Below are 16,502 nucleotides of genomic sequence, written 5' to 3' on the forward strand. Positions count from 1 at the left end.
GCCAAATATAAACAATCATTTTCAAAATCAGTCTAGTTTAAGCGTCAAGTGATTTGCAGGATATTGGACAGGTCAAACATCACCACTGCCACAGCTGCAGCCACCGAAAACCCTGCCCATTAAAAGCATGAGAGGAAGAGAGGTGTAATTACATGGAGTTTCTGAATGTATGCGAACAGCAGTCTAGACTCCAAATATGCACAAGCTCAGGATTTTTTTTTCCCATTATTCTAATGAGGTTTCCTTAAAATAGCTTCTAGTCGGCTTTCAGATTTATACCTGAAACGCATGAGCGGCTCAGCTGGAACATAACAGGTGAGATTAAGCACCATCTCATGCGCACTGCCATCAGAATGTTCTGGGCTGATTTCAAAATCCCTCAAGTTGCCCCTACGCAGACACCATGTACACATTGTCCATGTAGCTCAATTCAATCATTCATTTTTACCTCCTTGCATACGTTCCTTGTGTTCTCCAATGGGTGGAGCTAGGAGCAAGGAAAGGACCCAAGGAACGGAAGCAAGGACAGAGGACAGAGGAATCAAGGAAAAGTGTTTAGGCAAATGGAAGGTCTCAGTTGAGAGGCACCACACCGTATTTAATGTGCTTTGTCTAGGATGCATTTTAGGGAATCTTTTAATGACAGTTTTGGAAGCACATTCACACAGCACACTTGCACTTTGATGGCACTAATCTTATTTCCTGACACGTGTTCAGGAGCCACCGAGAGTCCAACACCCGCTCATTAAATTAATTTTCTTTTGGCAAGCCACACAATTTAATTGGTAATTCCCAGATTACAACAGGCTGGGCAATGGCTGGGCAGTGGAAAATCTCAGCTTCACGCAGGGTACATTGCCTATGGGGCCATGTTATTTTCGGAGTGCTGCTCAGAAGAAGACTCAAGATGACACAGATGCTGATTAATCAGTGTAAATCTTCCAGGAGCACCCAGAATGCATTGCATCTCTTTCCTAATACACTCATACACAACTGGGTCTCTCCATCAAATTCACCCTGGATTTAGGCGTTTTATGGGCTCATGTTTCCAATTTTCCACATATTTCCTTCAGGCTGCATATTAAAATGAATAAATCTGAATTTTAGATATAGGCATCATACATAGCTTAACAGATACAGTCTAAGGATGTTCCAAAATGGTTGTCTGTTTGGGGGGGTTAACAATTTTATCTGATTGTATGTAAGGATATGAATGAACTAAAAATCTGAGATACTTTATAGGAACTATACAGAATACAAAGAATATGATTACAATTTAGTCCCAAGTATGAATGTAGTACTTATGAAATGTAGATCAACAATAATCTTTAAGAATGAAAAGTAATATGTGGGCATAATCATACACTCATGTGTATGGGTTATATTCGTTCCCAAAAATTAGATGTGTACATATTACCATAAAATGATGAAATAAGGGTGAAAAACTACGCTCAGATGTGATTTTCTTCTGTTGAAGATCATCAGTGTCACCAGTAAACATTTATAACCATCATTTTGCACAGATGACTTGTTTCTAAGGTATGAATAACTTATTTTGGTTGCCCTTGTAATCTCACAAAAAAAAAATGAGATCATTATCCGTATTTTCCCCAGCGATACAGACATCTAAAAATGATACCTCAGTAAAAGGCAGCCATTTTTGATTACCATTGATCAGTTATTTCTCAATAACTATTTGGTATCCAGACCTCTAGCTTCAGTTTTAGTCTTTACAGACAGGCGAGGAATATGTATATCAGAAATGAAGGGATTCTGAGGAACAGGCCCGACGGTCGAGTCCATTCCCGTAGGAATGACTCAACTGTGAACACCGAGCGCGACAATCTGTGGTTTTTCCAGTAGAAAGCAGGAGGAACCACGGCGACCGCCAATAATGGAAGCCTGAGCACTCACAAACCCTGTAATGGATGCGGGTATCAAGCACTGTAAATAACTGACGCTTAAGAGCCAATCAAAACACTTTCTTCTCCATAAAAAAACAATTATTTGTCAGTCGATGAGTGACAGATATCGCCATTATCAGGTTCATGCTTCATCAAAAACCAATACTAATGGTATCAAAATAGACTTAATTAATTAATTACAACATCAGAACATGAAAACAATTCTAAAGCCATTCTAGCCACCTTTGCTAAACATTTAGCAATGATCTGGAGTGCATCTATCACTGTGTCACTGTGAGTTCAGTCTCAAAGGATCGAAACAGGAAATAAGGTCAAGGGTGGCGGAAGATGAATCCATACAGGCGCAATAGCCTTGTTCTGGGTGGTCAAACCTGAATAGGGGTTTCAAAGCATCAGGATTGTAGTGAGTCACAGGCCAACAGGAGTGCAGGTACAGGACTGAACAGAGATGCACTGAGACCCAGGAATCTGTTGTGCACCCCAGACTGCATCCAGAGCAAGGGCACACAACTCAAGTCCTAGAGGGCCGGTGTTCATGTTCCTTTTCTTCTAGCCAATTATTCCGGCGAAACTGTCAAAACATCTCTACACAGTAGGGCTGATTGAATGCTGGACTATGCCTGGTACCATACCATAGTCCCCCTGCCACTGGAATGGGGGAAGGAACCCTGGTTCCTTCTGCTTTCTCATGCTACCTCAGCTAAATACCAAGAGCTTTGCTGTTCCATCCGGTGGCAACAGGAAGCCTCTGAAGGGGAAGTATGTCTGTATTATGTTGCATAACAGACAGCCACTGACACCCACGGACAGCGAACAGTTCATCGTTCCTCATTGGTTACCTTCCAGCACCCATGTAAAAATGGCATAATGCAACCTAAGATCTGCTCACTACAAATTTATATTCATTTAGTTCATTCCCAATGAAAATGGACCCTAGACTGGACCCCATTAGGCCTTTCTTTCATCCCTTTTGCTCAACATGTGGGATTCTATGAAGATGCAACAGCTCATTAGCAGCATAATGCAACCTAAGATCTGAGGCACTACAGATTAATATTCATTTAGTTCATTCCCATCTGAAGCCTATCCCTCCTCATGTACTCTCGATGAAGTCCCTTCCCCAAAAAGTGAACCCTGAAATTCTCTGAAAAATGGCAAACATTATTAGTGTACCTGAAAATTATGATTGAGCACAGGGATGGACATGCAGAGCTGTAGCTGGGGCGTCCACACTACTGCCTGATTGAAAATGGACCCTAGACTGGACCCCATTAGGCCTTTCTTTCATCCCTCTTGCTCAACATGTGGGATTCTATGAAGATGCAACAGCTCATTAGCACAAAGACCAGGGCGGGGAGAGCGCTTCCGAAGACAAACAGCGTAATTAGCTCCAACTCAGCTTTAATAAGTTCAGCTCAAAATATTTAAGAAACACTGCTAAAAAAAAAAACACTGTGATTCATTTAATTACATATCAGTTTGATTATTCTCATTTTTCCAGCACATAATTAAAGGACATGTCCAAAGTTCAGCAAGGGACAGCAAGAGATCCTGTGTTAATACGCATGTGGATCTGTGCTGCATTCAGTCACTGTAAAGAGGACCTAGAGGGGCTGACAGTCTGAAGTAATCACTGCAAAGACTGGGGAAATAAACAATATCAGTTCACTCCTTTAGAACTGAAGAGCGTATGCCATGACAAACAAACTAGTGATGCTTTAGAGAGTTCAGCAAATTCTCTACTCTGGTCTGAGACAGGCATAAGATCATTCCACATTTTAAAAAGATTAATTTAATCAGTGCTTTTAAAATAAATTAGTATGCTAAAATAATAATAATTTGACATTTCATTCTTCTTTTTTGCCCTCTCTTCTTGTAAAGTTCCTTCGAGATCACAGTGGTAGTTACTATGGGACAGATGCCATGCAAGCTTGCTATGCAGTCGCTGACTGAAAACCTTTGGCACATGATGAAACCCTGATGGAGAGAGACAGGGGCCAAGAGGAGCAAGTATAATCCCCATAGGGCCTCTGCTTACAGTAGCAAAACATATTCTTTTATTGTAATATATGCAGCAATATATGGAATCAATGAAATATAATGTGTCTTTATTCATGTCTGGATTCTATGGCCATTTTGTTCACATTATGGAATCTGTAGGGCCCTATGTGCACATTAGCAGATGAATGTACCTTCAGCCTCGCTGAACCAGGGCATGAATCCACTGCAGTCACCGGGGGGGACCAGGAGCCTGCAGGGCAGTCCCAGGGACACACAGCCGAGTCAGGAAATGATTTTTGGCTCTGGCACGCAAGCGCGGCGGAATCAGGAACCCGTCGGCCACCGAGCGTCCAGACCCAGAGCCTGGGAGCGCTGCGGCGCTGTTTGGAAGCTACTGCGGTTAGCGTACCGCACCGCTCTCTGCAAACCTGCTCCTGCTCCGGCTCCATCGCCCGGGCGTTTCATCGGCTTCCGAGCCCGTCTCAAAAACGCAGCGAAACAGAGAGACGTACAGAGGGGCGGGAGCCGGGGCACCGACACCCCCTTTCCGCTTTCGCTCGCCGCCGAGGCCCCAGGTTCAAGTCGCCGCGCTACACACTCACAGTCATCAAATCAGACACAAACAGGGGGGAGCATTACCCACCCGCCCTTTCTCCATCCCCCTCTCCCCCTCTGAACACGCCACAGGCCTCTGCGCACCAGCCAATCCCCTCCCATCCATTCCCGCGCACCAGGCATCGCACAGCGACCTCCGAGGGAGAGAGGGAGAGCCAAAAGCCTGCGAGCGGACACGGCAGGACCGTAACGTCACCGCGATTACCGCCATCACAGAGGAGCTATTTGGGTCAGGTTATCTGCAGCAGCACCGGCGCCCGATTAGCGCAACTCAGAATGAGGGGGGGAGAAGGGGGGAGGAGGGGGGGATGGGGGGGTGAGGCAGGGGGCAGAGGAAAAAGAGGGAAAAAGAAAAACAGCTTGTGTCATTTTTTGATCCTCCAGCCAAGGCAGGATGGCGACCTGAAGCCAAGACTAGGAACTGAAACGGCGGGAATCTGAACAAAATGGAACCGCCATCTGTCCCGGTGCTGGGAATGGGCACCAGAGCCCAGGTCTGCTCTCGGCTACCATGACGACATCACCACATACGCCACGCTTCGGCTCAGTCTGAGGCTGCTTTCAATATGGCTACTGCACAACGAGGTTTATGCACGTCATCCGCGACGCGCAATTCTCAAGAAAAGCAAAAAAAATATATATTTTTCCCATTCGCCAACTCACCCAGTCACGATAAATGGCCTGTCAACAGGGCATTTTCAACCATTTTGTCACTCAAGAGAATTTTACAGTGCAAAGAAAAAGCCAGTTTCTTTTTCCACGAGATCAATGATATTCTCAACTACTTCTGGCCCCTGAATTCCATCCATTCTCTTCATAAACAAAATGTACAACCGCAGAGGCAGCGGTGGCTCTGACTTAAGGGACAGAATAAACAGTGTGGCAGCACAGCGTGGATTTACTGCGAGTTAATGGGGTTCGGAATCGCTCCTGTCAGAACGCATCATGTTAAATCACGCGGTTTCACTTCTCACAGGTAAATAAAGGAGAAAAAAAACCCCCATCCATCGCAAACATCGGGACAGTTTGTTCGGGGACCGTTCCAAAGAACCGTAACGTCTCGGTCCAGATTTTTTTCAACGAGCGCGGACGTCTTCCCGCGTCTGGCGAAGGCCGCGCGAGGAGCCGGTGGCAGGCCGAAGCGCGGGGCGGGCGTGCTGGTGTAATAACGACGAGCTCCAGCAGGGAGCGCCCCGCGCGGGGGGGGAGGAGCGCCGGTCCCGAGACACCTGAGAGCAAGGACAGAGCCGCTACAAAACCGCCACGTTGACTGGCATTCCGTTCCAAGGCAAGGGCGGGACGACAGGCCTACGCCGCCGTTAACTCCGCCACAGGCGGCGAGCGGCGTCTTCAGCCCGGCCTGTTTACGGTCGCCATTTTTACACCGAATGTTCCGGCAAAAAAAGACGCATAAGACCTCCACAGAAAAAGGAGACTGGAGTCTAACGGAGGATCTTTCTCTCCCGCGTGTAAGGCAGCGAAGCCACACATGTAACGACTTCGGAGCTGTATTACGAAGTGAGAAGCAACCGCGCTGTCGACTTGGTGTCTGTAAGGTGTTGATTGGCAGATCTGTTCCAGTGTTACCACATCCAGATGACATCCTCCCCTCCATGGGTGGAACCTACCGTATGTGGTCCCCAAGAAAAATACGAAAACAGCAAACCAGAATCACCCTGCAGAATGTGTTCGACTTCTCTGCACTTAATGTCCTCATTTGCAGTGCACTTCCACACAGTAAGGGTACTAAGGGTGCCGTATAGAGGAACTGCATTTCTCCAGCTGACTCTCATCCCTGGGCTTGGAAGTGAGTCGCAGGGTGCAGCTGTGACCGTTAAACAAGCCACTGCATTCGCTTCTGATGAGAACAGCCAAAGAAGGGAAACCAGAACAACGGTGTAAAAGCTGTGGGACTCAAATCACAGCAGCCAAGTGTGGAGGGACGGTGAATAGATCAGATATCAGTACTTTCACACAGAGGCTTAGTCAGCAGCGCTTGGGCAGAGGGGTCTCACACAGCAGTGCAGGGGAGGGTGGCTCCGCCTCTCTCAGCCCACAGACCTGTCAGCTCCTGTAAAAGTGATGGAGGAGGGGAGAGGCGGGGGTGGAACCCCAGGACAGGAGGGTGGGTGGCTTGGCCGTCTCCTCACACGGGGGTAGGGGGTGGGGGCGCCACGGTGCTGACGTTAGTGAGCTTTCAAAAACGTCATTCAACTTAGAACTTTTATTTAGTTGAGTATGGTGTTTTGCTGTTTAACAACAAAAAAAGTCTACAACCATGCACTGGTTCTTCATTATGGGAACCCTGCCATAATATCAATCACTGTACTTATTTGACCATAAAAAGGCCTGGATTTTCCACAACAACACCACAGTGATTGGTTTCAAGCTGACGAATCACCAACAGCATGCTGTAGCTCCACCCCTTTCCGGGTGCACGCAGCCTCAGTACAGCATCACTAGCATAGGCCCAGTTGTGACCCCGCCTTTGGGGGGTCTGCAGGCTGGCAGAGGTCCCCGACACGGGTCTCCTCCACCCCCTCGCCCCACCCCACCCCACCCCCCCATGAGCGCCAGGCATCCCTCTCACCAAACGCCCACCGGACGTGAATTATTTATGCCCGTCTTCACACCTCTCTCCCTGCCCATCGCTGGCAGGAGTGGGCGTCAGTAATACTCACTGCGCTCACTGCTCCGAGGACGCGCGGGCGTGAGCGCGAGTCGTGCGCTAATCCTCGGGCGTGTGCAGAAGTACCCCGGTCCTACGCGGTACGCAGCGCACACCGTCACTCCAGTCTCTCCTTCCCCCTCGTTTCTATCGCTCCTTTTCTATCTGCCCCTCTCTCGCTCTGCACTGAGTGTTCGGCGCTGCTGAGACAGATCCATAAGATGGCAGAAACTCAGTTATATGAATCCCTTCAGGGCCATCAGATTGCTAAGTGAGGCCTCTGCTTCGGTGATTGTGTGTGCCTGCTCTCCACCTTTTATATACACACGCACGCACACACACACACACACACACACACACACACACACACACACACGCCACACCACACACACACACACACACACACACAACAAACACAAACACAAACACGAACTAGACATAAAGGTCACACAAACACATCAGAAAAGACAGAGACAAGAGAGAGAGTACAGAGAGAGAGAGTGACGAGCGAGAGAGAGAGAGAGAGAGAGAGAGAGAGAGAGAGGTGAGCGAGAGAGAAGGCCATACTGTCATACATCAGTTTGAATAACCCAAATTTCAGGACAAAGCAACACCAGCTTCTGCAAAACATGAGACCTATACAATACAAGTGAGCAGACAGAAAATAATACATTCACAGGGAATACAAGAAAAACCCATCTAATGTGAAAATCATCTAAGGGGTGTGTGCCTCTTCCCCAACCCAGAGTTGCAGACTGCTCCAGCCTTGCCCCTCTCCTGGTTCAAGCCCATGTCCATGATGCAACCTGGAGGCCTAGATGCAACACCATGACCCCCTGAATTTTAACTGACTATACAGCTCTCTGCTCAGACTGCCTAGTTTACCAGCTACTTTAACACCCCCTGCACACTGCTCAACCCATTTCATCATTTCCTCTGCTAGATCCCGCATTACAGCTCTGTTAGCATTCATTCCAGCTTAACTATTACACTGGTCCAGCCAGCGAAGAATAGTCTGCCTCTTTTTAATTCTTTTCAAGATTTCTTTCCATTGGGGAGTTTTTTTTATCATCATCATTTGAGTGTTTTTCTTCCCACTTGGAAGATTTCTTTTAACCCCAGTTGCTTGATTTTTGGGGGTGCAGCCCTGTTTATTTTTTCTACCCGGTTTATCTTTTGTATCCCCACTGTGAAGCATCTTTGTGAAAGCGTCTCTGAAAAAAAAGCCTTTTACAAATAAAACCGAACTGAATTTAACTGAACCGTGAGAACACAGGAAACTCCGACCAAAGAAACATTCAGAAAATTTCACATCCCGGGACAGGCTTCTGAGCCCCTTGTGTCTTCCAAGTGGAAGCAGAGAACAGGGAAAAACTGAAAGGAGTCGTTTTGCTTTTGAGGTCATGAAGCCGGATGTCGCACGATGTTCTTTTCGTGTCTGAGCACAGCAAGGGGCACCCTGGAAGTCCCAGCCTGCTCAGCGACTCATCTGCCTGGAAGTAACGCTCAAGAGCAACGGCGCCGGTGCGCTCCCCTTCGTCAGTCAAGCGCACAGCTCACGGCCTCGTGTGACCTACACGCTAACTGATCATTTTCTGCTGTAATGTGACGCAGATTGCTGTTACATCATTAAATTACTCATTAACGAGTGCTAAAAATAAGTGGAAATTAATTAGGTGTCAAAGACAAAGTTCGGAACACAAAGTTTTAGTGCTTTATAAACTCATGACCTCAGACCAGGCGCCAAAGTATATTCAGTTATTATTTCCATAATTTTCACTTCATTCATAGACTCATAGTTCATTAAATTTACTCTGTCATCCTTATTCCCCAGAGATATCTCGTAAGGTTCTTCCTACCTTCGTTTCTTTTTCCAACTAACAACAGTCGATTACAGCACAAAGCCTACTCACCCTCAGCTCAACATTAAATCCATATTGAAGACTGCGATACCCAAGACCACTTCCCTTTGCAAATGAAAATGGAGGCAATGTTTGACTCCAATAAACTTTCACGAGTCAGGTCAGATGTGCCCAGAAGTTAAAGAGAATTCATGCAGACTTACAAGGAATGAATAATAAGCAAGAATATTCTTTTTCCCCCTCCAGGTCCATCCAAGAAAATCCTTTAAAAAGGCTTCACTACTGTCAGCATAAAGAAGACTTGTATCTACACTGTATATGACAGCTTGTACTGGGGGAGAGGGGAAAATACATGCAAAGAATTATTATCCATCAGTCAACACCGTCAGCTGCACAGTACCAGACAGCGCTGTGGTGTCCACCTGCGTCAGCTTACAGCGAGACACAGTAAACCCTACTGAGGAGAGATGTCAACAGTAAGCACACGTAAGGAACAGATGCATCATAATTTATAGTGCTGTCAGTCTGGCCTGGGCTTTTGTGTTACAGGATGCTGGGTGACTGATTTCACACCTAAGGCATAATCTTAACCCAAACCATAACCCAAATCTGCTCGAGTCCTTTGAAACAGGATGCTTATTGACATTTTCTTTGCACAGCATGGACAGATTCAATGGTGCATTTGTATGCGATCAGCAGTAAACACACATAAGGAATACCCACACTGAGCAGAGGAGAGAGGAACAACAGGTCACATGCTGCAAACACTCAACAAAGGTGAAAGGTCCCCTCAACCTTCATCCTTCAGTAACACCTATTACACCACACAGAGTCACAAACGGGTGTCTGACACAAAACACATTAGCTTGCCTACACTACAGACTCCATTAATCTAGCATACCACTCAGGGCAAAACAAGAGGAATGCTTTCCTCCTGAGGTTGAATCATGAAAAAAGAGTCTAAAGTTCTAATCCCATTAAATGAGAAAAGAACACGCCAAAATGACAGCCAATCAAATGTCAGTAAATATTTTCAGATTTTGACTGAATTTCTATGAGATTAGATATATTGAGAATGAGTAGAGAATAAAGTGAGAAAATAGCTGCTACATGGAAAAGAAGTGACAGCTTTCATGCACAGGGAGGGAAGCTGACACAGTTATTTGATGAAGGTGAATGTGCTATTTTGTAACACCCCTAGAGAACAATTTAATGTAGAGCAGACACAGGTTCAGGTTTTTCCTGCATTTCACCGACATTGTATTTAACTTCTGCAATCTTTTGCAAGAGTCAAATGCGATTTTTAATGTGAAGGTTACACACATTTTGTCTGGAAAATAGTGGGGAAATCAAAAGCAGTGCAGGAAAGTATTTGAATATCACTCTCCCTCAGGAAACAGAGCCTTCGGAGCATACAGAAACACTCCTTAAATTTATAAATTACTCACCCTGGTTTCCCTGTCAGAAACAAATACACAGACGGGACTAATTTTCAGTCTACTGCCGAGCGCTTGCCTTCTGACTGGTTCAAGCTGCAGGGTTTGATAGCGGACAAATTAAAGTCACAGCAGTTGCTGGGTTTGTGTGTGAACAGAGGGATGATTATCCCATCATGCTCCAGTGCAGCAGCCATCTGCAACATTGCTCCGTAGCCTAGCTCTGTCCTTCTCGGGTCATGCAGAGTTTACACCAGCTTCCCTTCTTCCTCCATTCCACCTGCACTGGAGATTCCGTTTAACTTTATTTACAACTCTCATGTCCCTTTTGTTCTCCTTTAACACAGAACAAAGTTTCCTTCTTTTCCCACCGGGAGAACAGCCTGAGACTCAGGCATACCTTGCAAGCATTTTTGACTGAGCAGTTTCTTTATTTAGTTCCGGTTGGTTTCCATGGCTGAGTCACATTATGTAAATGATCGCTCCTCCTGAGTGTGCTCCATGTTCATACACACACTCACACACGCACATGCACAGACACACACACAGTGATGGTGCTTCAGACTGTGTGAAATGGCCTTGGGGACAAGGGGGAATGATATGTGCTATTTTTAGACCTCTCCTTTATAATGGCTGTTTCCCACCTTTTTAAATTGAAGGTCTCCTCACAGACTTCAGTACAGGTCTTATGACTGCCAAGAATAGCAGATTCTGCATTCCATGAAGACTTTCTTATTAATACTTTAGGTTATTTGACTAATTCCTAATTCATACAAATGACTGCATCTACTAATATTAATTAATATGCTTCAAAACTCATCATTAGACTGCTAAAATGTGTCATTTTGTGTGTTTGTGCTAATATCACTGAAATATTTTTACATTTTATTTTCAGACACCCGAATCAAGCAGTTATGCATTATATAAGGTCAAGAAACAAAAAGCCTTCAATTATGAATGCTTTTAACTTTAATTATGAGGCAGTACATATTTTCTTAACACTTCATTGATTAAATACTGTAAAAGAATACCAGAGTGAATATTCAGTCACAGAAAACAATTACCCAGCAAACACCTTGCTTATCTCATGAAAAATAGACAAGATCCATTTGATACCAACTCCAGATTAGTCCTTTGCACTTTGCAAATAGGTATTACACCCTGCACCAAACTGTGAGTGATATCCTGCTAACATTACAGCACATTTTCAAGATCCTTCAGTCAGTACATCTTATTCTCTTCCTTCAAGTAAGGGTACTATTGCTTCGCTTTAACTGCTGGTTGTAAACAGACCAGCCTGCCGAGACTGAGCCGGGTATTACCTGCGTTGTGAGAGTAAATACTGCACCCTATCTCTATGTGGCAGACCACTTGATGAGGAAACTGAAGTGGCTGGATTGAAGCTCCTCTGTTCTGGATGTCACTTCTTCACGGTCACCACTATTTCACCTAAGACCTAACCTTACAGGACAATGGCATTTTCTTCTTGCGTGCTTACTGGAGATGGCCTGTGTTCAAAGCTTGCCGTTCGCATGTCAGCTCCTAAGAAATGTCCCAGGAAGTGATGGACCGCGTGCACCTGAAGGTCAAGTGAAGAAGCCATTTTGTGCCAGCGACATGAAGATCGGTTGCATTGTTCCACACGTAGCACACTCAGTGCAGAACACACACAGGCCTTGTTAATTAACAGCAGAAATAAAAACGCTGACTCCATAAACCACTGGAAAATGCTTCTCAGGACCAGGACGTGCTGTCACAGCTGTCAAGCTATTTGAGTTTATTTCACATTCAGTGCCAAAGAAGCTTACTGATGGAAGTTAATGCACATCCAATGCTCAATTAGCCATATCTTAAAAATGTGTTCAAAGCCATGCCAGGAGTTGATGGGATGGATTTAGATGGTCTTTTCCTACGGCAGAGTCAGGTTTGCGCACCTGTTAGAACTGATGTAAGCACTAATTTTCATGTCTTTTTAAACCAGATGTTTCGACAGCAAGCCACGGCATTATAACCCGGATAGCGTCACACTTTTCTGTGAGGCTGGAGGAGGAGGTGGCTGCCTGCCAGTGTAATGCAGACTTTACAACATACAGACAAAAGCACAGAAATGAAGACTAACCCATAGCACAATGGACATGACAGCTACCCAGTGATTATACTCCATTTCCCAATTAACACACCTGTGAAGATGAGGACCATCTGGGTGGGGAGTAGTGAAGGTAAAGCGCAGGTGTGTGTCCAGGTAACACAGTTACACTGCAGAGCGCCTGTACGTGCAGCTGCACTAAGGATCTGCTCAGCTCAGAGCAGGCACTCCTCACCTCCAGCACGCATCAGCGAAGGCGCACGCCATGCCAATGTAGGCATCGTACATGCACTCCACACAAATAATAATAAGAACATGCACACAGTGATTTCTTGCTCTACTGTCTCAATCGGTGGGTGGAGATGGGTGGGAAAGAGGCATTAACAAATTTGTAAAAAAAAAACAATCTTGAGTCTTCAGCTCTGAATGGGCCGCATTTGCAATTTACAACTGCCGCAACATCCCCCGCCCCGTCCTCCTCCTCCTCCTCCTCCTCTCTGATTAGGGCGAGTGCCTGATGGAAGGGTGGGGTGGGGTGGGGTGGGGGGGCGGGGGTAATTTCCTTGATGGAGTGGAAAACGCTCACCTAACCGGTCGGGGGTAAGACCCTGAAACTCAGCACTATTTCCGTTTACATTACCAGGGGCATCCCAGGATGGGGGGAGTGAGGGAGGGGGCGGGGCATTAGACTCCGAACCTGTCAGAGCCTGATCAGCCGCACTGCCTATTTATAAACACACTGCATTGCCTCTTAGCGGCTTCAATGCCCCAAATTAAATGGCATTACACAGCGTTACATCCCCCATCCTGTGGGATGTGTAATTATCCAAAGTGCCTTTTCCATATCGCCCATGCTGAAGTTCCCGTAGGGATGAACACCTGCCTGCAACCTACATGAGCAAATGGATATCTTGCGCCAAAAAATGAGTCCCTCCTGGTGGACACCCTGAAAATCAAGCAACTCCAGTCCTATAGTACCATACTAAGAATAAGTAAAATATGCAGTTAAACGCAGCCCTCAATATACAGTATAGAGTATACACATATCAGGAATATCAGGAATATCCAATATTACAACATATCACATATCTTGTAATATTGGATTTTTTTCTTTTTCTTGGAAAAATACACAATAATCACAGCCTTTTCATGATACAAGAAGGTCTTGAAGGAACATAGCAAATGCATGCGAAATGAAGGCTAAATTGTGGTGCTTGTAGGTCAGCACCCTCCTGACAGCTCTTTAAAAGGGTAGCCACTTACTCCGCATTTATTTTTCTGCTGAGGAACGTTTAGAGGACAAGTGCAATTTTTTATTTTTTTTTTTGGCTGCAACAGTCACACAAACAATACTGCAAATTGGTTTGGCAGCACCCAGCAAGTGGAAGCCACACACGGGCAGTGAACACTAAGGTGAACCACAGCCCTGCTCTCTACAGTGTGGTTCCTGGCTTTCAGGGCATGGTATGGTCGCTCTATTTCACTACAAGGTGTTCTGTGACATAGACTATTTTGCTTGCAGGTAGTCTGCAAAAGTACACTTGTTTCTCCTTCTCTCTCCTTCTCAGCCGCCATCTCATTTGCATGTATTTCCTTTTCACGAACGATAAAGCATTGATCGTAAGTCTCATTTTGTCCGTCCACGTCTTTTACCCTTGCTCCAAGATTTATTTTTTCTGGCCCGTAAAGTCTGTGTCTGTGTTTAATTAGCAAATCAGACGATGTTCGCTTCAAAATGGGCTTTTTTTCCTGCTAAACCGGCAGTCTCATTGTCACCATTGTCTGCCGCTGTGGATGCAATTCGCTGGAGCTTAAGCCTCAAATTGCTCGGTTGGCAGGCAACCAACCAACACCTATCATAAATAGGTTCTGTGCTGGGCTGCATTCCAAAGTAAGCCACATATAGTAGAAAATAGTATGCAGTAAATGAAAATTATATACCAACAAGTGGGCACAGCATTGGCATTTGCACGGCATATTGGCCAGAAGTCTGTAAGCTTTGCTTTGAAAATCACCCTCAATGTATAATGAAATCATTATGAGAACAAACATACTTTCTGATCTTACAAGTTACACACTTGACTCCAAGGACAGCCACGTGTTTTTTTTTCTTCTTAGATTTAAGTGCAGGTAAGGTGAGATTGCTCTCACAAAAATGGTTTGTGTTCTTTTGAAAACCGCCGTCTGTAGAACACAGTCTGGTCCGTGGTGCATGCTGCTGCCATTTTTGTGATTACGCTGATCGCGAATAAGTGAGAAAAACAGTATAAGTGTGATATGGACCAAATTTAAATGTAGCTGGAATGTTACGGCACAGTGTCTGGATAAAAAGCATGATAGATTTCTCACCCTGCTGTAGCTGGGCGTGATCCTTGCTCAGGAAAACATGTCGGTTCTCATGACTGGCCCTGCATGCTACATACGCGTGTCACGTGGGCTGTTCGCTCCTGTTTGTCTGGCAACAAACAGCACTGAGGTCCCAAGAAGAATGAAGGAGTTTTTGGGGACTCAGTCAGGCCTCGGAGTTCTTAAATCCCGGGGAGGGAAGCGTGACTGCACTAGGTTCCGTTAACTGGCCGTGCAGGACCAGCTCATTGGTGTCAGAGCGCCAAATGGGCACATTTGTATGCCAGGTCAAGCATACACAGCAGTAGCACTTCAATGCCAATATGAACAATATTATCCAGAATGCAGTCCTTCACAAGTGAAGAAAGCTGCAAGAGACTATCTTTAGATAACATAGAATGCATTTATAACCAAAAAAAAAACAAAAAAACATTTTCATCCCATCAGTGATCCAAAATCCTCAAAGAGGACATAATCCCTCACCTACATTTGATTTAGAGGCCTCTGGTCTTTTCCATTATTGTAATGAAAGACTCAGGAAAATAAGTATCCATATTAGAGATCGAAATATGGATGATAAAGCCAATAAAAGCCCATAATTCAGGTAGATTATGGATACAGCAAACTATGTTCTGATTGTGCAGATACATTATTGTCCTGGCCAGGTACTGTATGGTACAGCCAGCATATTCACATGAACAGTATGCATAGGCTCCTGTATAGCCCACCTGTTTCAGTTCCCTTTCTAGACAAACAAATGGACTCTATGAACTGACACTCTAATGGATTAATGGCTTTAAAGGCTTGTTTTCCTTGGGGGTGCAGACCATGTACTAATACAGAAGGTACAGAGCCATTTGAACCAATCAGTGTGTTTCTGTCACCCCAGCCACTCCCATTCTGACATTGAAAGGTCTATCAGAACATCCATCTCTACCTAGAAGACAGGAAATTGGCTTCAGAGGGGTGGCCAGGGGGGCAAGACACAGGGTGGCAAGCATTTAGGCAGTAAACATTTGAAGAATCAACTGACACAGGGGACAAACACACCCAGATGTGAAAACAATTAATGATGTGTCAAACACTGGAATGTTTCCCATTCTGAATCTATTCATGGTTTATTTAATGATATGAAATGCATTTAAGCCCTTTCATATGAATGATTTAAATACTGAGGGAGGATCACTAAATGGCTGGGGATGGGGGTGGGAGGTGCTATGTATTGTACCACCACAGCGGGGAATAAAACATGTTGCATGGCAGCGGATTCATCTGTACGCACATACAGTGTACGCGAACAGCGATGCAACTCAAGGAAGCAGCCGAGAGGACGTAACATTACAGCCAGTGACACCATATGGAATCCTCTCCACTTTAACACATAGCACTGAAGTAACACAGGCCTCAGCTGCCTGATATACAACCTCACAGGGGGACCGATAGGGCCAAATGCTACTTCAGCAGCTGAGAGAGGGACTGGTGCCAATGTGACGATGGCTGTGCCCAGGGAGCCAAACTGAGTCCAGGCCCCAAAAAGAGAGCCACAGGGACCAATCCACTATG

General features: G+C 45.4%; 1 protein-coding gene across 4 annotated transcripts in view; it reads right to left on the reverse strand.

Annotated features, from left to right (window-relative positions):
* Positions 1 to 16,502, reverse strand: part of fgf13a (fibroblast growth factor 13a) — a 125,218-nt gene that overhangs the window by 82,124 nt on the left and 26,592 nt on the right. The gene's annotated exons all lie outside the window — the stretch shown is intronic.

This window comes from Anguilla rostrata, chromosome 3, assembly GCF_018555375.3.
Source record: "Anguilla rostrata isolate EN2019 chromosome 3, ASM1855537v3, whole genome shotgun sequence".
Taxonomy (NCBI): domain Eukaryota; kingdom Metazoa; phylum Chordata; class Actinopteri; order Anguilliformes; family Anguillidae; genus Anguilla; species Anguilla rostrata.